Below are 27,974 nucleotides of genomic sequence, written 5' to 3' on the forward strand. Positions count from 1 at the left end.
TGCTGATTTCTCACCAGAAATCCAATGAGCCAAAAGGACACAAAATTATAAAGTCCATGCTCTCAATGATAGTGGTTGTTGGTCCAGGTTATTCATCAAGGCTATGCTTCAGAACTGATAGCAAAAGACAGACTACCCGTTAAAATCACAAATGAAATGAACTGTTAGCTATTCAGCCTACACTATAGAATATAACTAAAGGAAGCCTGGATACTGAATAACGAGACACTTCTATGAGGCCATAGCAAAGAATGAACCAGGCTAGAGCATTAAGCAAGGATTAGGAATAAACCAAACATTATAAAAACAATAAATGAAAGTAAGTGATATATATACATTTCCTCAATCACTTAGAATGCTAATTGCCTCAATTTTCTAACAAGTGCGATCAAAGTGGTACTGAAGGGAAGAAGCAGTACATGCCCCCCCCCATTTGTAAATGATATGATCATGCACAGAAGAGATCTACAGACTTCACCAGAAAACTTACATGTGACAATCACTTGATCAAACTAGCAGCTTACCAAATCAAAACAATTAGCTTTTCCGTACACCAGAAAGAGACCAGACAAAGTCCACTCACAGAGCTCCCCAAATGAATAAATACTGAGAATGAACCTGGGCAAAGAAGTAAACAGCTCAGCTGGGTGGTGGGGTCACGTTCTTTTAATCCTTAGCAGGCAGAGGCCAGTGAATCTCTGAGTTCAAGACCAGTCTGAACTACAGAGCAAGCTCCAAGATAACCTGGACTACACTGAGAAACCCTGTCTCAGTGGGTAGAGTTGGGGTCAAAAGAAGATTTCTTCTATGTTTATTTTAAAACATGGAGGTAATTGAACATGATCTTAGAAAATCAAAAGATCTTCTTTGGTCAAAGAGGGAATGAACAGTTGGAACTGTCTTTATTACCAAAAGCGATTTAAAGAATTTAAATTAAATTCAAATTTTAAATCACTTAAATTAAAATTTAAGAATTTTAATGAAAATTACAGTAGCATTTCACTCGAAAATAAGGGGAAAATAAACCACTTCATGAAGAAGCCCAAAAGATCTCAGAGAACCAACATATTGCTGAGCAAAAAAAAAACCAAACAAACAAACAAAAAAACAAAAACAAAAACATATATCCTGGAAGCATCAACCTATATACTAAGTTATACTGCTAAGTTATAGTAACAAGAACAATGTGGAACTGGCACCCAGGTAGACTTAAAGATTAGTGGGACAATATAGAGGACCTCTACATACAGAAGAGTAGAACTAGATTCCAGTCTCTCAGACTCACTTTTATGCAATGGCTTACATCATTCACTGGAATGTTTATGCAAATGGGGATCATGCTTAAAAAAAAGAAAAAAGAAAAGAGGCAGACACATAGAGACAAATAGCACATGCATTTGCTCACATGTGGATCAGGTGCATGTGCAGAGATGTAGTTTTATGATACAAAAGCAGAATGAAGATTAGGGAGGGGCAGGGAAGAGAGAGACAGGGATGGGAACTTCAGAGTATGAGACTCAATGTGACTGATATACATTGTGCCTTTGAGAGATTGAAACACAGCACTACGTATAATGGCTATATACCAGCTTAACAAAAGTTGTAGTTTCCATTCCAGAAACCGGCTTTACACTAATGATCCATGGACACTGTTCACATAGCCTTAAGATGGCTCCACCCCCCTCAGACTAAGTTGCGATCATGTTGTACACGTGCCAGCACCTGGAATTTTTCTGTGAGGAGCTTGAATAACAAACTCCTAGGGTTGACATAACACGTTCTGTGATGATCCTCTGACTAATCATCTTGCTAATAAATATCTAAAGACCACATTTTTCTCTGGGCTTTCAGCTTCCATGAGAACATTCTGATTGTGACATAATTTTTAAATTAGTGGGTTTATTCATAGTTTTATATTAGTAAATGTCAAGATTATTACTAATGAGCAAACTGTAAATCCTCAGTAGTGTTAATTTTTAATTGTACAAGGAATTAATACAAGGAGAAATAAGGAGACAATTAAACACTTCCCAAGGGTACTCATTCCTATGAAATTCTGTGGAGAGCAAGGAAACATGAAGCCACATTGAGTGTGTGTTTAGAAAGGATGGAGAAAGCTGTGTAGAAAGGAACTGGGTAAAGACCATGCCTACCACAAGATTACCCTGTTTACAGCCTCACAGCATCTCTCTGGCCACTGCTACTGCAATTTCCCTGCTAGCCTTTGGTTTGCTAAAATGCCCATTTCCAGCAATTTTTTATTTTGTAAGGTTTTATTACTTCCTTATTGAACCTTCCAGTCTAATCACCAGCTCAACTGCTTTCGCTTGAGAGGCTAATGCTTAGTATAATACTTGGTTCTTCAAAAGCTATGCCACCAAAGTTCTCTTACCCAGGCAGGGTTTGCTAACACCAACCTCCCTTTCCCCGCTAACCTACTGAGTGAAAAGCATGCGTACCTGTGGATGGCTCTTTATCCTCTCAGTTCCAGAATGTGAGAAGCATGTGCCACTCGTGGGCATTGATGAAACATCCTTATAAAGCCATCCTACAAACACTCTCAAGCAAATACAATTGTTTCTCAAACCTTCCTAAAACTTAAGTTTATTTGCTAAGATTTTGGGGACTACCTGTGTTGGTGGCCATGGGAACCACCTGTCTTATGATGGCAAGAGGTCCTTTATGCATTTTTTTCCTGGAAGCATGCCAGATTGCTGGGAACCAGATAGTACCCTACATTTTAGGAAGCCAAGTACAGATATTTCAGTATGATAGCTCCCAAAGTTTCTAGGTCACAGTTAATAATACAAAAGTGTGACATGATTTGCTCTGATGGAGAAACTACATAGGTTTGGGTTTTGTTTGGTTTGGTGGGTTTTTGTTTTTATTTTTGTTTTTGTTGTTATTGTTGGGTTGTTTGTTTATTTGTTTGTTTGAGACAGCACTGTGTAGCCCTGGCTATCCTGGAACTAACTGTGTAGACCAGAGTGGTATAAAACCCATATAGATCTGTCTGTCTCTGCCTCCAAAGGTACATGCCACCACCGCCTGGAGAAACTGCATAATTGTAAGTGTATAAGCAAGCTAATGTATCAACAACTATAGTTTCCATTTGGAGTCCTTGTCTTCCCTCACCATGGCTAGCAACACAGCTTGTTATACAAGATTGAGGTCTTACCCACAAAAATAAGACCTGAACCAATTAGCATGCACACAGAGGAGTAGAGGAGTGTATGCTGCCATTCTATCCCCCATCTCCCAATTACACAGCCTGCATACATGCGTAAGTATACATTTATTTCTCCACATCTTATAGATGGTGATCTCCTTGGAGGTAGGAAAGGGAGGCTTAAGTCCAGGTTCCTTACCAGCCTCCCCGTGAACTCTGACCTAAGCAGTGTATGGAAGGCAAAACCACCTCTATGAGTGGTCCCCATTCACCTTCACGAAGCTACAGATAAATATAAACTTGAACTAGGAACCAAGTGGATTTTCCCATTACTTCCCCCGTGGGAACTCAGGTTGACAGCATGAGTTTGTTTCTCAGTTAAGAATTGGAAGAAATGTAAAATAGAAAGAGAGAAAGGAGACCCTTTCTTCAACTTTAGCTTATGAGCTTTCCATCATGAGCACGTGGGCCTCAGCTAGTAAGTGACACGTTGTCTCCAGGCAGGGGAGTGGGAGAATCATCCTGATGTAGCATGTGATGTGTCAAGGCACAGATATAGGGAAGATGGCAAAAAGGTGCCACAGATGTAATTGAGAGAGAGTTCCTTTACTAAAGAAAAAATAAGACTGTCAACTGCCTTCATATCCAAAGCCACTAGCACAGGGCCAATGAGTATCCGTTAAAGGCAGAGCGAATTCATTCCTTGTCCCTGTTGCTAGTACTTAAGATCTATTGAAAGCACCCAGTAAGGGCCTACTGTTACAATCCACAGGATGGTCCATTTAAGGCTCCACTCTTTCTCCAAAGAAAGAATCAAGCTATGTGATATTTAATCTAATGGATAAGTTACAGTGGGAAAGTGGATCTGAGGTCTTCATTGAGGTAAAGAAGTAGAAAGACCCAAGCCAAGTTTTTTTGTAGCTACTCATTCGAAATATCTGGACAACAGATAGACTCTGTGTGTGTGTGTGTGTGTTTGTGTGTGTGTGTGTGTGTGTGTGTGTGTCTGTGAATGAGTGTATGTGCTGTGTATGTGTGCACAAGTGTGTATAGATGTATATAAGTATATGGAAGACAGGATAATTTTTGGTTCTCCTCAGCTACCACATAGCTATCAATTTATTCATTTATTTACTTACTTACTCACTTACTTACTTATTGAGACAGGGTTTCTCACTGATCTAGAACTTATTAAGAGGATCCACTTCAAATCTGTTCCTAATGCTTTACCAGCTGAGTCATCTCTCTAACTCAAAGACAAATTCTTATCAACAGAATTAGTGTGCCCACCCCTCCTTTGCCTTCCATGATTAAGGCAGTTACAGCCAAGTTACAAAAGCACAGTGGCTGTAAGTTGCTATTGAGAGAATATAAGATAGTCAAAGACTGTTTGAGTCATTTTTTCCTGCAGACTCAGATGAAAAGGAAAAAAAAAAAATCACCTTCTGTCAAGGGTGTTGAAATGACCAAATCTGCAATACCCATCTGGACAGAGTACAGGTGAATAGTTCTATTCTGCTGGAAGAAATGTACAAAAGAATCCAGGCCATTATCCATGGTGACTTTAAAAAAACAGTTCAGGGACTGAAATTTTTAGTTCTGATACCATTTGAAAAAAAAAAAAAAAAAGAGAGAGAATGTTGGCTTCTTCTTTTGCAATAATGCCAGCTCCGGTGCTTGGGTATGTCAGTGAACAATGCTCTCTGACCAAATGGTGCTATCGTTAACAGCTCTAGCTAAGGGGGAAAGTCCTGCTATTAATGATGACTAATATCACATACATTCTACTTTGTATTGCCTAGAATACATGAATCTGAAAAACAATTTTATTAATGTACAGAAAAAGTAGAAAAGTCGTTCCAATCATTTGGAGATATAGTAAGATCAACCCTTTGATTATTAGAAACTGAGGAATGTGTGTTTATTCTAGCACGGTCATCTATGAGTTCAGTTCAGGTGCTCATTGACTACTTAACACTACCACGAACCAGCCTTTTGTCAAGTGCTGGATACACAATGAAAGAAACGGGCCCCACTTGCAATAACTATGCCCTGTCACTGCATTTGATAATGACCTGGTTTAAATATTGCCCTTTATAGTGATGAAGAGAAAGCTTGAGAAAATTAGCCTCCATTCTCTGATCCAAAAGAAAAAGGGAAACAAGCTGGACAACACTACGTTCAGACAGTTAGGTAATCTGGGCCAATAAAATAATGGTATAGTGCACTTGAGCATGACACGGTGACAGACTGCCAGAGGAGGCTCCTTGGACAATGAGTCTTGTTAGAAACCACAGCTAGTTAGGAAGCAAGCCATGCAGGTTAGTCGTTAGTTAGGGTGCTCTGTTTGTCTTCCAATCCTAGGTTTCAAGAGTCACCTACAACATCAGTTAAAAGGATAAGAGAGTTATCTGAGCAAGAGAGTTCAATACGAGACAAAGCAGTCTTACTACTCAGATGAGAGGAATATAAATTGTCAACTCCCTACAGACTTACTTGATCAGAATCTGGAACAACTTGATCCTTAGAGAAATCATTTATATCTTAAGACTTTGGTAAGCTAGTGATCTTGGCTATTACAAGCAGCTGCACATACCACCCATTCATTCTTGTGTTTGCATCACTGTTTGAGAATTGTGAGAATCAAGGATCAAGGGAAAGGGTTGCTTTAAGGGGAGGCTCTTCTAGATCTTTTAAAAGAAAACTTAGTCCAAGTTAAACTAGGAATAAAATACACAGAAATAAGGGGCTACATCATTTAAACTTCGTTTAAATGTAAATGGGATCCTTTAAGAGGTCATTTAGCAAGAGGTAATATGAAATTTGTAGAGAAGACTCTCCAAAGTGCAAAGAGAATGAACTACATAGCCAAGCAACATTGCAAGAAACACTAGTCAAGAGAGTGCAGAGAGGAGGCAGAGACGAATGGGAAGGACTTGATTCAGTGAAGTAGCAGAAAGCAGAGTAAGATATGGTCAGATGTTAGAAGAATCAGTAAGACTTACTAACTGGTAGAATTAAGGAGTAGCAGTTGGGAAATGGGGAATTCAAAGAACCAAGCAACTTCTAGGCCCCATGGTCCACTTGGACCTGCTCTAATCCCATTTGAAAAATGAGAGAGTCTGTATACCACACATCTCTTTGAGCTGATGGTTACAACGTAATGCCTCATTCCTACTTCTCTCTTCCTTGCCATCAAATTCTTACCTGCTTTTCCCTAATAAGAAAGGCATCAGAGCCATATAACATTGCTGTAAGAATGAAAGAATGTAATGCTATTTTTAAAACAAAATGAACAGTAGCTGAAGTTCTATGACAAATCAGAAATCCCTGGTTTTAAAATTAGAACCTTGAGTTTCCAAGCTATGTCGTCACAGGTAGTACCTACAGGAAGGGCACCATCAGCCTTCTCAACACTTAAACAGCACCTATCTCCTGAAGCAAAGAGAACTAAAAAACTTGTCCCTGGAAGCGAGCTTAAGCCTCTAGAGGGGCCACTTCTAAAGAGTTCCTCTTCAGCTGTAAGTTGTGCTCCTCCTTTTGACCTCGGTCTTCATTCACAGGAGGAGAAGCTCTTCTGAGCTCAGCAACCACCATCTCTATACCTGGGACGAAGCATCCTTGGACGAGTCACCATGCCACTCCAGTCACCTTGAGGACAGTTTCAGAAAACCCCTCATGACAGAGATCCATTCTTTCCTTTCAAATATCTGTTTTGTTCTATATCTCCCATGGCAGGTAAAGCCAGGCCTTCCTCAGCACCACTTGCTCCCTATTTGTTCTGGGGCTGAAATCCAAACGTGTCTCCTATTATAGCTGAACTATTTTTGTGTACATTTCCTACCAAATTCAGCAGAAAGTTGACAAAGGGCAAGGTAGAATTCCAGGCAATATTTTTTAAATAGAATTTTATTTTTAAGTTCCAGGACAGAGAACAGTGAGCTGCCTCAGAATGCATAATGTTGGCAGCAGCATTTCTCTCTTTCTATAGGTTGCTGGGAACGTCACTGGTCACGTAAGAAAACTAACCCAGTCCCTGCCTTTGTCTAAGAAAAGACTGGAATTTTATTCCCTAAGGAGAATTTTATTCCAAGGCCAATTATTTTACAAATTGGATTCACTGTTTACCTAATATGACATAATGAGACTCTGGGAAGACAGAAGGAAAATCCCGCAATTGGTTTTGAGGAACCCTGCCCACTTAGGGTATTCTCTGGGGTCTTTCTTTCTTGATTCCTTTCCTTCCTTCCTTTTAAATATTATCTATCATCTATCTATCAGTCATCTATCTATTATCTATCTATCTATCTAAACACCCATGTTTAAGCCTGTATTAAAACAGTTGTTTAATAAACTCCAACTCTGCTTCCAAATGAAGAGAGGGAAGGAGGGAGGGAGGGAATGAGAAAGAGGAAGAAGGGAAGAGGGAGAGAGGGGGAGTGAGAAATCAGAAGATGACGGTAAGTCGGGGGAGAGGGAAAAAGCAAGAAGCATCACTCCTTTGCCAAGAGCTTGTCTGTGACATAATGAATCTCCAGGATTGTCTTAATATTTGAAGATTAAAGTAGGTTTCTAGCTCCCTGTGTCCCTATTTGCTGGTTGAAATGCTTTCCAATTTAGTTCTTTGGGAAGTTTTGTTTGTTCATTGGGTATCTCTACGCAGCCTAAGCTGGGCTAGGAATACAGGCATACAGCATCAGGACCAGCCTATTTGTCTTAAAATGAAACACCTTATTGATATATAATTGGCATATTATCAGGTCAGGAGCATGCATGATTGCAAGGGATTTTAATATATTTAGACAGTTGTGTAGCCATCACCTCAACTGATTTTAGACATTTTCATTGTTGCCTGTGGTCTTCTTTGAGAATTTCAGAGTGAACTCTTATCTATACCTCTCATCAATTACATCAGAGTCTGCTGCTGAGCCACAGGTGCCTGGAACTTGTGAAGCTCCCTAGGTGACCTCAAGGGTCAAGTGAGTTTTGGGAGCAATGCTACCAGCACTGGATGGGAAAGAAATAGAAATAAAGATATGGAAATTGCCCAACATGAAGATGCATCTATGTTATAATAACCCTAAGGTGGTTTCAGGGAAAACGCTATTGAAGAGAAAAAGAAGGGCATCCTACAGAATGGTGCTGGTGCTGCGACTTGTCCAATCTGGGTGAAAATGATCAAGTTCTCATAGTGACCACATATTCAAGAATGGAGTACTCTGAGCATCTAAGATGTGCACAGGAGTGCTGGTGAGGAGAGACTAGAAGAGGTGAGAAATAATGATTCCAGTAGTTTCCAAGCTTGTTGGTGTCAAAAGCTCCTGGCTGCTCTTCCAGAGGCTAGTGATGTATGGTTCCTTTGTGGTGTCTCTTCCCACTGAGTCTTATGCACTGCAGTGTTAGTTAATGATCTGTAACACTCTCCACCAAAGCACTCACTAGGCAGGACAGCCTTCACAGCTGAGCTTCACTCAGCACAGTGACAACTCTTTGAGACCAGACGTAACACCTACATAAAAAAAACAAAACAACAAAAACCCTCAACCTACTTGATCAACATCCTTGTGCTTGTTTTGACAAATATTTTTTGGACCCAACCACAGTGAATTCACAATTACTGTCAACCAAGAAGAAAGAAAAGGGGGCACCCATCCCAAAGAGCTCAGGACGCTTAATGGCTGCTGTAGCTTACAGACGACTGGCAAGCAAGACCTGCAATTTTTCTCTGGAAGGTACATCCTGAGCAGAAGCACTTTGGGAAGTTAATAACTCCAGTGAATAAGTGGCAGGACCACAAACTGTTATTAAGAACACTGAATGATGTATTACCAACATAGAGATCAAGAAAAAAATGTCATCCAGGGGAGAAAGATTAATTAATATCAATTAATTTTCTTTTAAGGAACAGATTATGCAGAAGTCCTTAGGCTTTTGAGGAGAATGTGGGAAATTTTTACAGTATGCTGGAATTTGCATATACTCAGAGTAAAAATCAGATCGTCCAAGTTATCCCCTGGGGTATCCTCAAGATGAAGAACAAAGGACAGTGGCGTTTCTGCTAGTGTGGAGTCCTGGGGGTGGAAAGGAAAGAAAAGCAGGCTTTAGATGGAATAGAGAAAGCTTATGGCTTGGAAAAAAAGACAATTATAATTACAATGGAGTCATATAGTTACACAATACACAAGACTATTAAGTATGCTGGGCTGAAAGGAGAGGGTTTAAACAAAAACATACAAAATGCAGAAAAGATCAGAAAGCAAGTTACCTAGAACCCCACATAAGACCATTAGAGAAAGAACTCTCTTTCCTTAGCATCCCCTTCAAGTACAAGATAATGATATTTAACTTGTGACACAGGCAGAGAGTATAAGAGACTCACCATCTAGCAAACTAGGATACATCATCTCTTTGCTTTTTGCTTTTCATTTCTAAATTATACCAGGATAACACTCCCCAAGGTTGCTATGGAAGATTTAACAGACATTACTTAAAGAAAGCATCCCATGTTCAAAAAGTGCTGGGAAGAAATGAGATCAGCTGACCACGTGGGTTTCTTCTTATAGAACTTATGGAAGGTTTGTTGCATTAAAATCCACTTACAACTGCAGAGTATAACCTGTAGTATTTCTCTAACCAGATCACTCTCTCAATAGCTCTCTCAATGTCTCTCTCTCAATGTTTCTCTCTCTCTCCCCCAGCCCCTGCCTTGTATCTCTGTGTCTGTCTGTCTGTCTGTCTGTGTCTGTCTGTCTGTCGCTCTCATGCATGTGTGTGTTTGTGTGGAAGTATACATACATATTCTTGCATGTGGAACTTGGAAGTAAACCTCAGCTGGCATTTCTCAGGTGCCAACAACTTTTTTTGAGGCAAGGTCTCTGACCAGCAAGGGGTTTGATAAGTAGGCTTGGTCAGATTGCTAGGAATCCAGGTCTCTACCTCCACAATACTAAGATTTTAAATTGTATGACACTACACTGGGCTTTTTAATGTGGGTTTTGGGAGTTTGTAGTTAGGTCCTTAACCAAAGAATTGTTTGGGCAGAGGAAATCAAGTGATTACTTTCTGCTGAATACTCAATATGACTTGCAAGTCTCTTTTTTAGTTTATAGTGCATAGGTTTTTCTGTTGTTGTTTTGTTTTTTTTTAAGTAATCATTTGGAATCAAAAGCAAAAAACAACACAATCACCACTATTAAATAGGCTAACAATTTCCAAAAAATATATGCAAAAAAAATCTCCAATTTCAAAGCACTCTGAAGTAGTCTCTTTCTGCACACACACACACACACACACACACACACACATACACAGAGTCATCTTTTTATTTTAATTCTCTAAACAAAAATTTCAGGCTAGATTCACTTTGTATTTTATAAGTAGTACCTTTTCTCTTTATTGAATATACCCATTGCACACTAGCCTGTAGACATGTCTATAAATAACATAGGGACTTTATAATTATAATATATATGATAAATAAAACATAGAAGAGAAACTTGATAAGTAAAATCCACAGTCAATACTGTAAAAAAAAATCACACATCCACAACCTCCATGCTGTCCTGCCAACAGACCATGAACTTCATCAGCTGTCTCTTTTGTCCCTTGTGGCTTCTTCCCTCCTTTATACACCACTCTTGCCCTTTATGTCCTAGAACACACGCCAAAGCCTAACAACCCATGGACGGAAAAGACAGTATCTTTAAAGTGAGATAAGGGACGATGCTTAGCATCTGTCTTATCCAGGTCAAAAGTCCCTGTCATAACCTATTGCAGAAAGAGACTAATGCTGGCTGTTTCCTAGGTCTGTAAGGAAATGGGTTCTTGGATAGGCAAGCACAGCCAGGTAGTAGCAATGTTCTTTAAATACCACCATGAAATTGCTTCTAAGGGGGCAGCATGGTTGATGGATGCTCAACTAGCATTTCATTTCATTCTTATGACATCGAGACAAGGTAGCTTCTATTCTCCTATTTGTGACTATATGATGTCCCCAAAGTGAAATGAATTTATCAAGTTCCAAATTTCCTGAGTGCGAGGCTCTCAGACTCACAGCAGAATCTACTCAAGGACAAGGTGGAAATTCTTCAGCACCCTTGCCCACTTTAGCTCACATGAGGCTGCACTCCGGGATGGTAACTCATTTGCACAGAGCTCTTGAATGACAGAGAAGGGAGGATAAAGACAGTTAAACTTATGGGGCCTTGAGAAAAGAACCTTACCTAGGATGAGTCAGAAGCCTTTCCCAGCAGAGAAGCAAGAATTCCAGCATAATTATCTACTGCCTAAAGAAGGCTCTTCCACTCCCCAGCTGTAAACGTGCAATTTTCTAGGAACCTCGCCAGAACCTGCTAAACAGGAGAAGGGCTGTACTAAAGCCCTCGTGTGCTACTGCACTGTTGCCTTCTCTAGCATAAGCACAGATAACAAACACACTTCCAGAGCCGCCCTCCAATCACACTCATCAAGATAGAGAGAAAAGAGAAAAGTGTTCCTTAATTATTACAAAATACTTAAGTGTGTGTGAGTGTGTGCATGTGAGTGCATCCCTGCAGCCCTGGAGGCCAGAAGAGGACATTGGATTGTCCGGAGCTAGAGCTACAGGTGGTCATCATTCCACTGATGAAAGAGAAGGCAAGTAAACTCAGATCTAAAAGCAGTACTAAATGCTCCTTAGCACTAAGTCATCTCTCCAGCCTTCAAGAAAAGGTTTCGAAGTGATCTCCTCAGACATAATTTTGGGCCACAAAAGTGGTATATGAAAATATCTTTAATGCAATCATCAACTCCTTCCCATCCTGGCTAGTCCTAAAACTCTTTTTCCATGTAGAAGCAACAAATTCTGATTGGGTCTGAAGTGAGGTCCCTAAGAGACAGAGTAAATTCTTAAGGCTGTTAAAGGTGACAGTGCAGGGCTGTACCTCCACTGGCTCAACACTGATAACAAAAAACGTGGCCACATTTCACTGGGAAACCACCAGGGGAAGTCCCAAGAACATCTGTGGCCATGCCACCCCGGGGTTTGGCTTCCTCTGCAGTAGTATGTATGCATCGTTGCGGTTTGAATTTCTGCTGAGGAGCACGTGTGCTTTTCTGTCTCTAGAGCCCGAACAAAGCCCCAGCACGAGCAGAGAAAGGAGAATTATAACTGCAAAAAAGGTCTGCCTCCAACACTGCTGTCCATCCCAGCAGCCTCCAGAGTGGACTTTTGTACTTTAGGAATTAGGGGTACCTGTGTTTTCCAAGCAGAGGACTGATCCACAGGAAGAGGAGGAAGCAGATACGACTGGTAGGCAGCCCTCTGCTGTGAGTCTCAGGAAGTGAGATCAAAGATCAGCTGCAGTTAAAGGCTGGAGTGAAGGGTGGGGGGGCGGGGCGAAACCGCTCTCGCGGAGGATTCTGACCTTTCTCTACAGATAAAGGCAGAGGCTCACATTTCCTGGTAATCCACTGTGTGCATATTTACGTTCCTGAGCTTTTCATTATGTTGTTCAATGTCCTAAGTAAACAATGATGCTATGCAGGAAGGAGCAAGCTGAGTGAGGAGGTTAAGGATCACACACACACACACACACACACACACACACACAGAGCCTCTTCCTGCTCTTCAGCTGTCTGCTGAGGCACTTTGCCTCTGGTGTGCAAACCAACAAGAGAAATGACTTCAGCAACTTAAGCTTTTGATTGAGCTCAGAAATCTTTAGCTCTGCCTTTCCCTCCCCTACATCTCTACCACAGACCCAAATCATCATGGCCAAATTGACTAAAACAAGAAATGTATTAAAGCAAGCCTTTTGATTCATGTGTACAGGCTGCCTCCCCCTAAGCAGGGGTTCAATAGGTCAGAATTGGAAGTGAGGAAGACACACATGGCTTTTATAGATCACAGGTAGAGGGTTTCCAAAATGGGGAATTTGGCAGGCAAAACAGGCTAGGTTCCATGAGCAGAACATACACAGGACAAGGTAGTGTCTCCTAAAACAAAGCTGTGGGGGCAACTCGGGCATTACAAAGTGGTCATGCCAAGGTAGCTATAACAACCCTTTTGAACAAAGGTAGTTTATAATAAACAACTTCTGAAACAAAGATATGGTTGCCATTCCTGAAACACAGAGAACAGAACCATTTGTAGTTAAGGGTACAGGTCAGGCACGGCCCCAATTCTTGAGACATAAGTTTAAATCATAAACATGAATAAACCTAGTTTTCTTTAATATAAGATGGCTTTTAAGACAAATATGGAAACAGGCTGGTTCTTCACTACTCTAGCTTTGCCCTCACTGATTTGCAGCAGGGCCCAGAAAAACTACTGGGGCTAAAAGGTTTGTATGGTCGGTTTGGGAGAACTAAAGCTTTAGAAACCACTTCCAATCTCCAGTTCCCAGGTAACACAAGACAGGTAAACATCGGCTTTGGAATTCACAGTCTCACATGGAAAAGTGACGGTATCTTTGTTCTAAGTTCTTTCTCTAGCTTTGGGTAGAGAGACCCGACCTTCCAGGCTATCCTAAAGGAGACTAGAGGGATCATTACCCCATCAGTGAGACACTGTGCCTGTCCTTCCTAGAAATTGTTCCCACTGAGGGGACACTGCTGCCCGTGTGGAGGGAGAGCACATGGCATCGCTGGGCTGCTTTCTGACTCAGACAAGTGTAACTTACTGTCTTTTATTTTTGTACTGATACTGGACAAAGGTTAAGAATGGCTTCCCTTGCTCTCTGGGTTTTCCACTCTCCCTCTGAAGCCACCTCTCCTTTTGCCATTTAGCTGCCTGTGCATTTCCATTACAATGATGTGCTTCCATCTCCCTGGTCCTTATGGCTGCTGGGGTGTATCTCTTGCAAATCTTACCTAGCCTGCATTGTTCTCTAAATTCTAATAAAGTTGTTCTCAAGCTTCCCTTTGAGTTCATCTCTAACTTCTCTTATTAATGGGGCTTTGACTGAAAAGAACTTCAGCCTCCGTAATAACAAGCTTAAGCTTGTATCATCTAAATGTCACACATGGCAACTGGGCTTGTTCCGCTGCAGGTTGTCAGCCATAGTTGAAGAAGATGAGCTAGAGCATGGATAAGCTCTATGATCTCCTCCTAGTACCCCCAGCAACACAGACTTGGGAAGATGGCAATGTAAGAACTGAGAAGAGCCCAGGCTTGGACAGCAGTTTAGTGGACCACACCATGATCCTCTTTGAATCCAGGGGCTTCAGTAAGTATGTGGGGCTGCAGACTTAAACCGCAACATCCCAATCATGGGCTTAAAGCAAAGCTTTACTGTTGATCCATACGAAGAGTGACTTTGCTCAGTTCTTTTCATTCCTTCCACCTCAGACCCCCTCCTCTCAGGTAATACCTTGTGTCTCTCTGCATTCTTCCTTCCTTTTCACCCTGTGTTCCCGTATTCATGTGTTTTGTGTCAACAGTGAGTATAAAATTCCTGAGGATAGGGAGACTTACCTGTCTCCTTGCCATCATGATAGCTCCAAGAGGATCATTTGAATTAAGAACAAAGAAATGAGAGGACAAATGGGGGGACTCATTCTGCCAAGCAATTTACATCTTAGTATATTAGAAATGGCAGTGAGCGATAGGTGTTAGAGTAAGAAAGCTCTATAGGAATTGCTGGAGCCAGTAGGCAGCAGGCTAGTTTGGCAGTGACTATGGGTCATGTGTATACACTGACATAGACCAGCAAGGAGAATGTTCTAGGCATAGTCAGGTCTAGGTGTAGCACATGCTGACATCGGGAATCTGAGGTGTGGGCTGAGGTCCAGCTGCCAAGATCTTTTAATAACAAACAGCAGACTCGCTTTTTTGTCTTTTAACCTATAAACATCAGAAAGAGGTGCCCAAGCAATGGCCACTTGTTATGATGTCTAGGAAGGCTACAGGGGCTGGAACCAGTAGCAAGACGACTCTATGGGGGAATGTAGAATAAGCCTTACCCAAGATAGAGTACTTATTAATTTAGTCAAGAAAGATTTCCATTTGAAAGAATAAAAAAAGTAGGAAGATGACAACACAAAGGAAAAGTAGTATCATTAGAGAGCAACTGGCTTCAGGGAAATAACATACATCAGAAGGGAACGTGTACATGGTTATTCTTAGATGCAAAGACATACCGAACTGATAATTTGGAAATAGGTTGTTTATCTATCACAAAACAGGGTCTGTATTACCCCTCTGTGCTCAACTATGGACTACTTATGGATTCTGCAAGACGAAAAGTTACTGTCTGTAGTTATATATCCACTGAGTAGCCTACCATCCTTTTGATAGTTGCAAACCCATAGTCACATGACAGATCATTGTTAAACTCAGAGGATTTCAAAAACAAAGGGGAACAAAAAGGACATGAGGGTGGGACAGGGGGCTGTATAGAGGTCAGTGTCATAGACCAGAAAGGAAGATTAGAGAAGGTGGGAAGTTACAGTAATCAGAGCACAGTTTATACATGAATGGAACGGTTAAGGAACAAATTCAATAAAAGTTACAAAAGAAAATAATAGGTAAAACTAAAATTTAAACTTATATAAGAAGTAGAAGGTAAGGTACAGAAATTTTCTGAAGGCAAAGAAAGATGGGGGGTGGGGAGGGAGATGGGAAATGTGAGAGAACTATGAAGAAGCAATGAGGAAGTGTCTCCAGGAGGGCACAGTGATTACTAAACTCCAAGGGTCCAGTGCCTGGGAGGGCTCCAGGGAAAAACATAAGCAAACAGGGAAGAAATGAAAGATAGCAATTCTTTAGGATTCAATAACATGTAATGATGAAACAATTCCTTTGCCCCAAGTCCTTGGAGCATAAAGAAATCTGGGACAAGCTGTTCTTTTCCCTCATCGAAAAAGAGACTTTCAAAAAGTCTGTGGCCAAACAGGTGGTGACGGTAATCAATTTATTTCCATTGTGGGCGAAATATAAATGAAAGGTCTCTATTTCAGAAAAGGCCATGAAAATGCGAAGACGTTATTATTTGCAAGCTGAGAGGCGAGGTGAGAGCCTCTGCCTGGCACATTTCAGAAAGGTTCAATCAGCTGGGGCAAGGGGGGAGACTTAAAATAGAAAAGTAATGGGAAAAGGCTTTCTATGAACAGAGATGATGGCTGGTGAAAACCTATCCCTCTGGAGCCTATTCTATTAATACACATTTACCAGGCAGCTTGGAGAGTTTGAAAAAAAAAAGCCTATATAGTTCTTATTTCCCATAGCTTCTGGGACTAATTACATATTTTTATCCATATACGGATGGATAGACACACACACACACACACACACACACACACACACAGTGTTTTTATATAGTGACAGAGATAGCTGCATACCCAAATTGTAGTTCCTTATCTTAAAATAGAGGTCTATACTGTCTTTCAAAAGTAAAGAAGAAAAGGAAATAGTAAGAGGAAAAATATTGGCCCAAAGATCGACTATTTTACTGATTTATTCTCTCACTCAACAATTACAAATTGGTTGTTACCTTATTAGAAACACAGAGTTTGGCACAAGGTTCTGACTACTGAGCCAAGTTAGGAAACAAACTCTCACAGTTTAAATGCAAGAGATACATTTATTCAGGAGTTTAAATTCAAGTATACAGGCTACTCAGGTGTTTAGAATACACCCAGGTACTTGTCTCTGTAATTTGCATCCAGACAAATTTTTGCCCCATGCTCTGTTGTGGGTCAAAAATAAGAGAAACAATTTAGAACTTAATGACTGCCCAATAAATATCTAACACAGAAATACTCAGCTGAAAGCAGCAGAAGTGTGTTTATTGAAAGTATACCAAATAGAAGGGCTGGTAATAAATCTCTTGGTGAAAATGTAGTCAATGGGACATTTAATGTGATGGCAGAATCTTCTTTCAAATTATTCAAAAATTGGTTTTGTACAAAAACAAAAAACAAAAGAGAGAAGCATAGTCTACCTCACTCATGATATTCCTAAGGCATTTATTTGCACACTTAGAAGACACCAATGCTAAGAGAGTTCCTTGAATATTTGATTTTGTTTGGCAATCTTATCAGTTCTTTTAATTAAATGACTATGTATATATGTGTGTATATATATGTGTGTGTGTGTGTATACATATACATACACATACACATACACACACACACACACACACACACACACATATATATATATATATATATAATTGTCCAGCCACTCCAGGACATTTATGAAAACAAGATGCTGTCTTAATGAGGTGAGCTTCAGAGCGACATTTGACTCATTAGACGCCTCATTAGCTGCTATGAAAACACACTTCAATCTTCCCTTCTCGCTTCCCAATATTGGCCAGCAAGAATTCAGTTACTTCAGTGCTTCCAGGTGAGTCGGGCTTCATAGTGAGCTCTGCACAGGTTAAAGGATCACTTTAAACTCCCAAAGACCTAAGACTACACACACTTAACTCACAGCACGCTCTACTTCAGCTGTAGGCACCATAGGGAAAAAGATGGAAAGGAACCAACCTATCTGCCAACTTTATTATGGGATGCCAGCACAGGGAGCAGACATTGAAACACACGGAAAGGCACAGAGGACCACTTTTCTATTAAAGCATTTAGTTGACAAGTGTTTGCATTATCTGCCCTTTGTTATTTAGCCCATAGTTTAAACATGGAACAACAGAAAAACCTTCATCTTAAAAGATTTATGTGGGCATGTGCATGTGTGCATATGTGTAAAACTTGGAAGGCATCCCCAGCAATCTGCTTGTCTGGGGTTACAAGTATGTGTGGACCATGGCTTTTTATGTGAGTACTGTGGATTCAAAGACAGTCCTCATACTTGTACAGCAAAAACTCTTTCCCTCTGTGCCATTTGACAGCCTCTGTCTCTGTATTTTTGCTTGCTGGGAATCAAACAATTTATTGTATGAGGAAATCATGTTTGTTTGAGGCAGTCTTGCTCTACATCAGAGACTACTCAAACTCCAGGATCTTATACCTCAGTTTCCCAAGTGCTGGATCCTTGGTGTTTTCTACCATGTCTAGCTAGAATACATATTTTTTCATGAGATGGGCATTAAGAACAAGAAAGGACAAGCTCAAAAATTAATATAAAGTATAACAGCTGACACCAAAGGAAAGTGGGTCTTATTGATTTGCATGCCAATATTCTAAAATAATGAAATATTGTTATGCACTGTGACAACTAAAGAGAGTCATTAGAAATTTATGTGTGTGCATGCACTTAAAAAGACATGCTTCTAACTTTCATTTTCACTACTTGGAAGAGCTAATTCCTAGGGAAAATATCCTAGGCTTCTTTTTTTTATCTTGACATTATTTCCTTTGACATGAAACTAACTACAAGTAAATATATTAAGTTCTCAAGTGAAAGAAAATAATCATATGATATAAAATTCAATATCATATCAAGATAGACTAACATAGTATGGTAGTTTAAATAATGGTAGTTTTCTTTAAACTTGTCTCTTATAGCAAAGGGGGGAGCATATATATATATATGAAACTTCCTGACTAAGTTAATGCCCAAGGGAAGAACTGATCTTTCTTGGAAACAGTTGAAGCCAATGCTTACAGTTTGATAAAGCAAAATTCCTGTGACATAGACACATACACATGCATATACATATACATCATATATACATACATACATACATACATATAAATGCACCCATACATATAAGCATACATATACAGACTTACACATAGGTAAACACAAATGTATTCATACATATTCATTCATATACACAAACTTGTATATGTATACACACACAAAATTGATAGTGTATTTTACATTAGCTAAGCTAGTACTATGGTTTAGGATAAATTTAAAGTGTGTGAAGACATTCTTTTATTTCTCATTGAAAAAGAAGGTCTTGATGTATCTTTCTGAGACAAGGAAGAGGCATCGTAATGTTAATCAGACACTTCACCAGAACACTGACATCTTAAGGTGTCTAGCAAAATTAACAGACTAGGTAGGAAACACAAGACATCCTGGCTAGTCACTTACTCTGTAGGTTGGATCTGGATCCTATTCCATGTATTTCTAGCAAATTAAATGGAGCATGAGTCATTTGAGTAATGACTCAGAAAATGTCTAGCCGCCTTTTTCAACAGGAGATACAATGCCTCAGATAAAATTTAGAGGTATTAGGATGGAGTTTTGATTTCTTCTCTAGGTAGACCATATCTTTTCTATCTCCCCCTTCCCAGCAAACAGAAGTTAGGCCATACGCTACATTGAGGCTTATTTCAGCTTTAAAATTTAAAGTTTCACAGGAGAACCATTGCAAGAGTATAAAAATGGGAAAATATTGAAAATGGAAAGGTATGTTTTGATTTGTTTTTGGTTTTCAGTCAGTTTTTGCAGTGCTGTGTAGTAGAATCAGTGGTTATCTAAATCACAATTTTGCCTCCAAACACCATAAACCCTTGTTTATAAAAGAAATTGCTGGCCAGAGAAGATATCTCAGAGGGTAAGTGTCCTTGCTGTGCATGTATTAGAACCTGAGTTCAATTCCATAGCATCCAAGTAAATAGTCAGGCTATACGAGGCTGTAAACACAGTACTGGGATAGAGACAGACAAAGCCAGGGAACATAATAGCTGACCAGACTAACTGAACTTTGAGTGTCTGGTAAGTGAGAGACACTGTACTAAGGGAATAAAAGCCACACCAGATGCCATTTTCTATCCTTCAAATATAGGCACATGCATCTACATACACATGTCAACCTGTACATACATGTGCACATATCAAACACAAACACACACACATACACACACACACACACAGAGAGAGAGAGAGAGAGAGAGAGAGAGAGAGAGAGAGAGAGAGAGAAATTATTTTTTTAAAACTGTTTGAAGGTAAGGAGATAAAGATGCGAGCATCAGCAACAGAATAAAAGGGATAGAATAGAGAATCTCAGGTGCAGAAGATAGCATAGAAAACATTGACACAGCAGTCAAAGAAAATGTAAAATACACAAAAAGCTCTTAAACCAAAACACCCAGTAAAACCAGGACACAATGAGAAGACCAAACCTAAGGATAACAGGAATAGAAGACAGTGAAGATCCCCAAGCTAAAGGGCCAGTAAATATAGTCAACAAAATTGTAGAAGAAAACTTACCTAACATAAAGAAAGAGATGCCCATGAACATACAAGAAACCTACAGAACTCCAAATAGATAGCACCAGAAAAATAATTCCTTCTGTCACACAATAATCAAAACACCAAATGCACAAAACAAAGAATATGAAAAGTAGTAAGGGCAAAAGGACAAGTAACATACAAAGGCAGACCAATCAGAATTACACTAGACTCCTCACCAGAGACTATGAAAGCCAGAAGATCCTGGGCAGATGTCATACAGACACTAAGAGAACACAAATGCCAGCCCAGGCTACTATACCCAGCAAAACTCTCAATTACCATAGATGGAGAAACCCAGGTATTCCATGACAAAATGAAATTTATACAATATCTTCCCACAAATCCAGCCCTTCAAAGGATAATAAATAAAAACCAAAATAGGGAGGGAAACTGCTCCCTAGAAATAGCAAGAAAATAATCTACTTTTAATAAACCAAAACGAAGATAGCCACATAAACATAATTCTACTTCTAACAACAAAAATAACAGGAAGCCACAATCACTTTTCATTAATATCTCTTAATAGCAATGGACTCAATTCCCCAACAAAAAGACATAGACTAAAAGACTGGATGCGTAAACAAAATCCACCATTTTGCTGCATACAGGAAACCCACCTCAGTGAAAAAGACAGACACTACCTCAGAGTAAAAGTCTGGAAAACAACTTCTCAAGCAAATGGTCCAAAAAAGCAAGCATCATAGGTAAAGTCTAACAAGATGAACTCTCAATTCTGAACATCTATGCTCCAAATGAAAGGGCACCCACACTCATAAAGAAACTTTGCTAAAGCTAAAAGCAAACATTGCACCTCACATAATAATACTTGGAGACTTTAACACCCCACTCTCACCATTGGACAGATCCTGGAAGCAGAAACACAGTGAAACTAACAGACGTTATGAAACAAATGGATTTAACAGATATCTACAGAACATTTTATCCTAAAACAAAAGGATATACCTTCTCAGCACCTCACGGTACCTTCTCTAAAATTGACCATATAATTGGTCATAAAACAGGCCTCAACAGATACAAGAAGATTGAAATAATCCCATGCATCCTATCAGATCATCACAGAGTAAGCCTGTCTTCAATAACAACAAAAACCTTAGAAAGTTCAAATATACATGGAAGCTAAACAATGTTCTACTCAGTGGTAACTTGGTAAAGGGAGAAATAAAGAAAGAAATTAAAGCCTTTTTAGAATTTAATGTAAATAAAGTCACAGCATACCCAAACATATGGGACACAATGAAAGCCGTGTTAAGAGGAAAACTCATAGCTATGAGTGCCTCCAAAAAGAAACTGGAGAGACCTTACACTAGCAGCTTGACAGCATACCTGAACACTCTAGAAAAAAAAAGAAGCAAGTACACACAAGAGGAATAGACAGCAGGAAATAATCAAACTCAGGGTTGAAATCAATCAAGTAGAAACAAAAAGAACTATACAAAGAATCAACCAAAGCAGGAGCTGGCTCTTAGTGAAAAGCAACTAGATAAACCCTTAACCAAACTAACCAGAGGTCACAGAGATAGTATTCAAATCAACTAAATCAGAAATGAAAATGGAAACATACCAACAGAAACTGAGGAAATCCAAAACAACAACAACAAAAAAAAAAAAAAACAAAAAAAACATCAGATCCTACTACAAAAGGCTATACTCAACAAAACTGGAAAATCTGAATGAAATGGACAATTTTCTAGACAGATACCAGATACCAAAGTTAAATCAGGATCAGATAAACAATCTAAACAGTCCCATAACCCCTAAAGAAATAGAAACAGTCACCGTCATTAATAGTCCCCCAACCAAAAAAAAAAAAAAAAAAAAAAAAAAAAAGCCCAGACCAGATGGGTTAGTGCAGAGCTCTATCAGACCTTCATGGAAGACCTAATACCAACACTCTTCAAATAGAAACAGAAGAAACACTGCCCATTTTTTTCTATGAAGCTACAATCACTCTGATACCTAAAGCACACAAAGACCCAACAAAGAAAGAGAACTTCAGACCAATTTCCCTTATAAATGTCAATGCAAAAATACTCAACAAAATTCTTGCCAACTGAATCCAAGAACACATCAAAATGATCATCCATCATGATCAAGTAGGTTTCATCCCAGTGATGCAGGGATGGTTCAATATACAGAATCCATCAACTTAATCCACATATAAACAAACTCAAAGGGAAAAAAAAAAACAACATGATCATTTCATTAGATGCTGAAAAAGTATTTCACAAAATCCAAAACCCCTTCATGGTAAACATCTTGGAAAGATCAGGAATTCAAGGCCCATACCTAAACATAGCAAAAGCAATATACAGTAGACCAGTAGTCAACAACAAACTAAATGGAGAGAAACTTGAAGCAATCCCACTGAAATCAGGGACTAAACAAGGTTGTCCAGTCTCTCCCTAAGATCAAGAATTGACAAATGGGACGTCAAAAAAATTGCACCTGTTCAATATAGTACTGGAAGTCCTTAGATAGCAAAAGGAGATCAAAGGGATATAAATTGAAAATGAAGAAATCAAGATATCAGTATTTGCAAATGATATGATAGTATACTTAAGTGACCCACAAAATGCCACCAGAGAACTCCTATAGCTGATCAACAACTTCAGAAAAATAGCTGCATATAAAATTAACTCAAACAAATCAGTGGCCTTCTTCTACTCAATGGATAAACAGGCTACAAAACACATTAGGGAAATGACACCCTTCATAATAGTCACAAATAGTATAAAATACCTTGTTGTGACTCTAACTAAGCAAATGAAAGATCTATATATATATATATGACAAGAGATTCCAGTCTCTGAAGAAAGAAATCGAAGATCTCAAAAGATGAGAAGATCTCTCATGTTCATGAATTGGCAGGATTAATATAGTAAATATAGCCCTCTTGCTGAAAGCAGTCTACAGATTCAATTCAATCCCCATAAAAATTCCAAGTCAATTCTTCATAAAGTTAGAAAGAGCAATTTGCAATTCAATTGGAATAACTAAAAACCCAGGATATCAAATGAAAACTATTCTCAACAATAAAAGAACTTCTGGGGGAATCACGACCCCTGACCTCGAGCTGTATTACAGAGCAATCATGATAAAAACTGCCTGGTATTGGTACAATGACAGGCCGGTAGATAAATATAATATAATATAATTGAAGACCCAGAAATGAACCCACACCCCAGAAATGAACCCACACCCCTATGATCACATGATCTTTTGTGGGGCAATGGGCTATGCACAGACAGCCTGGTCTCCAGTAGAGCTTAGGTCTTGAATCCCAGCGGTACCTGTTGGGTGGTAATTTCTACCTACATGGGACAAAAGGCTTTTGACCAAGTCTCCTGGACCCCTCGAAGTTACCTCCCCCACAGCCCCCACAGGATAGGCGTGTGTCTATCAGTCATGTAGACAATGTCCCACACTTCTGGTATTCTGGCTAGACTCTTCCCCACAGTTACCTAGCAACAGCAAGATAGCCAAGCTCACTAAAAGAGGGGCTGTTTGGCACCACCTTGCTCTCTCTAAGCTTTTACCTCTCTTACTCTCTAGCCTTCCTTCTCTCTCCCTCTCTCTTCTCCCTTTCTCTCCATGTGGCCAAAGGAGGCCTCTCCCTCTCTCTTTCTACCTTCTCTCTTTCCCCTGCCTTTCTACAATAAAGCTCTAAAACCATAGACTATCTCTGATCATGAAGGCCCACAGTGCTTGAATGATGGAATAGGCATTCTCCTAACAAGACTCGTCTAACCTCCTGCCAGAAGGCCTTCCTATGCTCCAGCCACAGACCTAAGGACTTTTGCCTGCCTTGAAACCATCCAGTGACCCCTCTCCCCCTGCCCTTTCTTCCCTTCATCCCCAGGGCCAAGTACCGCCCTGGGGCCCCTATTCTGTTTCCATATCCAGTGAGGGATGCCGGAAACTGAGAACCTGGTACCCGGGGCTGCCCCTTGTCCACCACCTGCCGTGTGGGGTCAGTGGCTTAGCACAGCCAGATGTCCACCCAATTCATGTGGAAAACGTGTGCAGTCCTCCCGTGTCCACCTGCCCAGAGGACTGGAACTCTGGCGGGACGCAGTTTCTCTCCCATTCCCCTCTTTCTCCTATACCCACAGCCCCACAATCTTTGACAAAGGAGCTGAAACCATCCAGTGGATAAAAGACAGTATTTTCAACGAATGGTGCTGGTTCAACTGGTAGTTAGCATGTAGAAAAATGCAAATCCATCCATTCTTATTTCCTTGTACAAAACTCAAGTCTAAATGGATCAAGGAACTCCACTTAAACATGATACACTGAAACTAATAGAAAGAAAGTGGGAAAGCGTCTGGAGCACATGGGAACAGGGGAAATTTTCCTAAACAGAACACCAATAGCATATACTCTAAGATCAAGAATTGACAAACGGGACCTCATAAAATTGCAAAGCGTCTGTAAGTCCAAGGACACTATCAATAAGAGAAAAGGGCAACCAAGAGATTGGGAAAAGATCTTTACCAATCTCACATCTGATAGAGGGTTCATATCCAATATATACAAAGAACTCAAGAAGTTAGACTTCAGAGAAACAAATAACCCTATTTAATAATGGGGTACAGAGCTAAGCAAAGAATTCCGAATTGAGGAAACTCGAATGACTGAGAAACTCCTAAAGAAATGTTCAAAATCCTTAGTCATCAGAGAAATGCAAATCAAAATAACCCTAAGATTCCACCTCACACTAGTCAGAATGACTAAGATCAAAATCTCAGGTGACAGGAGATGCTGGCAAGGATGTGGAGAAAGAGGAACACTCCTCCATTGCTGGTGGGATGGCAAGCTGGTACAACCACTCTGGAAATCAGTTTGGTGGTTCCTCAGAAAACTGAACAAAGTACTACCTGAGGACCCAACTATTTCACTACTGGGCATACACCCAGAAGACGCTCCAACATGTAATAAGGACACATGCCTCCCATGTTCCTATCAGCCTTATTTATAATAGCCAGAAACTGGAAAGACCCCAGCTGTCCATAAACAGAGGAATGGATACAGAAAATGTGGTACATTTACACAATGGAATACTACTCAGCAATTAAAAATGATGAATTCATGAAATTCTTAGGCAAATGGATGAAATTAGAAAATATCATCCTTGGGAGGGCTCAGCCGGAGCAGGTAAGGGAGCCTCTTGGGCCCCAGATCCCTCAGAGACTAGTCTGCACAGGTAAGAATGCGGACTACAGAAGCAACACAGCTTCTGGGACAGGCAGAAGCAACACAGCCTCTGGGACAGACCTGTTTCAGACATCTGGGCACCTTCTCCACCAGAGGAGAGGTGTCAACTGGGAGAGCTTTCGGAGAAGGTGAGGGAGCCATCTTGGGTCCCGGATCCCTCAGAGACCAGGCTACAAAGGTGAGCTCACAGACTGTGAAGGGTGAGCGAGCAGACTGCAGAAGTGACACAGCTTCTGGGACAGGCAGAAGTGACACAGCTTCTGGGACAGACCCCATTTGGGGTTCCAGACATCCGGGCACCTTCCCCGCCAGAGGAGAGGTGTCTGCCCAGGAGGGCTCTGACCACCAGAGCAGGTGAGAGAGCCGTCTTGTGACCCCTGTACCTCAGAGACCAGTCTGTGCAGGTGAGCGTGCAGACTGCAGAGGGAACACATCTTTGGGACAGGCCCTGTTTCAGGCCTTCATCTTCAGCCAGGAGACAGGTCTGAATGCCAGATATCTGTGTACCTTCCCTGCAAGAGGAGAGCTTGACTGCAGAGAGTACTCTGACCCCTGAGACTCAGGAGAGAGCTAGATTCCCAGGTCTGCTGACAGAGGCTAACAGAATCACAGGAGGAACTGAAAGACCCACAACGTGAGGACTCCCCCACGTTCTGACTCAGGAGAGGCGATACCCCAAATCACTCTCAAGAAACGGTCTTTTTGCAAACTGTAAGAGGATTTTTATTCAAGAGTGCTCTCGGTCCCAGGGTCATACACCATGCAGGGGTAGAGGACCATGGTGCCTCAAGTTGCTAGGTAAGGGGGTATTTAAAGGAAGAAACCACAACTCAAGGAAGTGGGGAGGGCATTGTTGAAAAATACCAAAGATACCAGTTAAGAGTCACAAGGAAGTACAAAGTCACAAGTGTCACAAGGAATACCTGGTAATTGTTCAGGTTATCTCTCAAGACAGTTTCTAAGAGCCCCTAACAATAGCACATTCTTTGAATTAACACTCTTTGAACCCAGGAAGCAGGTGGATGGAGGAATGTCGCTATCTGATTTATGATTAGCATATCTTGGAGCATTGAGTCACAAAGGTCACATTCCCAAGCCTGGGTCTAAAGGCCTAGAATTTTGTTTTTACATTTTACTTTTTCAGAACAAGTTCTAACCAGAGATAACCATAACAACTAACTCCAGAGATTACCAGATGGTGAAAGGCAAATGTAAGAATCTTACGAACAGAAACCAAGACCACTCACCATCATCAGAACCCAGCACTCCCACCTCAGCCATCCTGGATAACCTGACACACCCGAAAAGCAAGACTCGGATTTAAAATCTTATCTAATGATGCTGGTAGAGGACATTAAGAAGGGCTTTAATAACTCACTTAAAGAAATACAGAACACTGCTAAAGAGGTAGAAGTCCTTAAAGAGCTACAGGAAAAGACAACCAAACAGGTGATGGACTTGAACAAAACCACCCAAGACCAAAAAAAGGGAAGTAGAAACAATAAAGAAAACCCAAAATGAGACAATGTTGGAGATAGAAACCCTAGGAAAGAAATCTGGAACCATAGATGTGAGCATCAGCAACAGAATACAAGAGATGGAAGAGACAATCTCAGGTGCAGAAGATGTCATAGAGAACATGGCACAACAATTCAAGAAAATGCAAAATGCAAAAAGATCCTAACTCAAAACATCCAGGAAATCCAGGTCACAATGAGAAGACCAAACCTACGGATAATAGGAATAGATGAGAATGAAGATTTTCAACTTAAAGGGCCAGCAAATATCTTCAACAAAATTATACAAGAAAACTTCCCAAACCTAAAGAAAGAGGTACCCATGAACACACAAGAAGCCTACAGAACTCCAAATAGACTAGATCAGAAAAGAAATTCCTCCCGACACAAAATAATCAAAACAACAAATGAACTAAATAAAGATAGAATATTAAAAGCAGTAAGGGAAAAGGGTCAAGTAACATCTAAAGGCAGGCCTATTAGAATTACACCAGACTTCTCACCAGAAACTATGAAAGCCAGAAGATCCTGGACAGATGTTTTGCAGACCCTAAGAGAACACAAATGCCAGGCCAGCCTACTATACACAGAAAAACCCTCAATTACCATAGATGGAGAAACCAAAGTATTCCATGATAAAATTCACACATTATCTTTCCACAAATCCAGCCCTTCAAAAGATAATAAAGGGAAAACACCAACACAAGGATGGAAACTACACCCTAGAAAAAGCAAGAAAGTAATCCTTCAACAAACCTAAAAGAAGATAACAGCAAGAATAGAATCCCAACTTTAACAACAAAAATAACAGGAAGCAACAATTCCTTTTCTTTAATTTCTCTTAACATCAATGGACTCAATTCCCCAATAAAAAGACATAGACTGATAGACTGGCTACACAAACAGGATCCAATATTCTGCT

At 40.3% G+C, this 27,974-nt stretch overlaps 1 protein-coding gene across 7 annotated transcripts in view; it reads right to left on the reverse strand.

The window, feature by feature from the left end:
* The window catches only part of Fhit (fragile histidine triad gene), a 1,611,970-nt gene that overhangs the window by 890,876 nt on the left and 693,120 nt on the right, over nt 1-27,974 (reverse strand). Inside the window, exon 1 of one of the 7 annotated variants that reach the window (NM_001308286.1) lies at nt 12,402-12,491. The exons of the other annotated variants lie outside the window; for them this stretch is intronic. The gene's annotated coding sequence lies outside the window, so the exon portion shown is untranslated. Of the gene's footprint in view, nt 1-12,401; nt 12,492-27,974 lie in introns of those variants that run through there. 7 annotated transcript variants of the gene reach the window in all.

Source organism: Mus musculus, chromosome 14 (assembly GCF_000001635.26).
Source record: "Mus musculus strain C57BL/6J chromosome 14, GRCm38.p6 C57BL/6J".
NCBI lineage: Eukaryota > Metazoa > Chordata > Mammalia > Rodentia > Muridae > Mus > Mus musculus.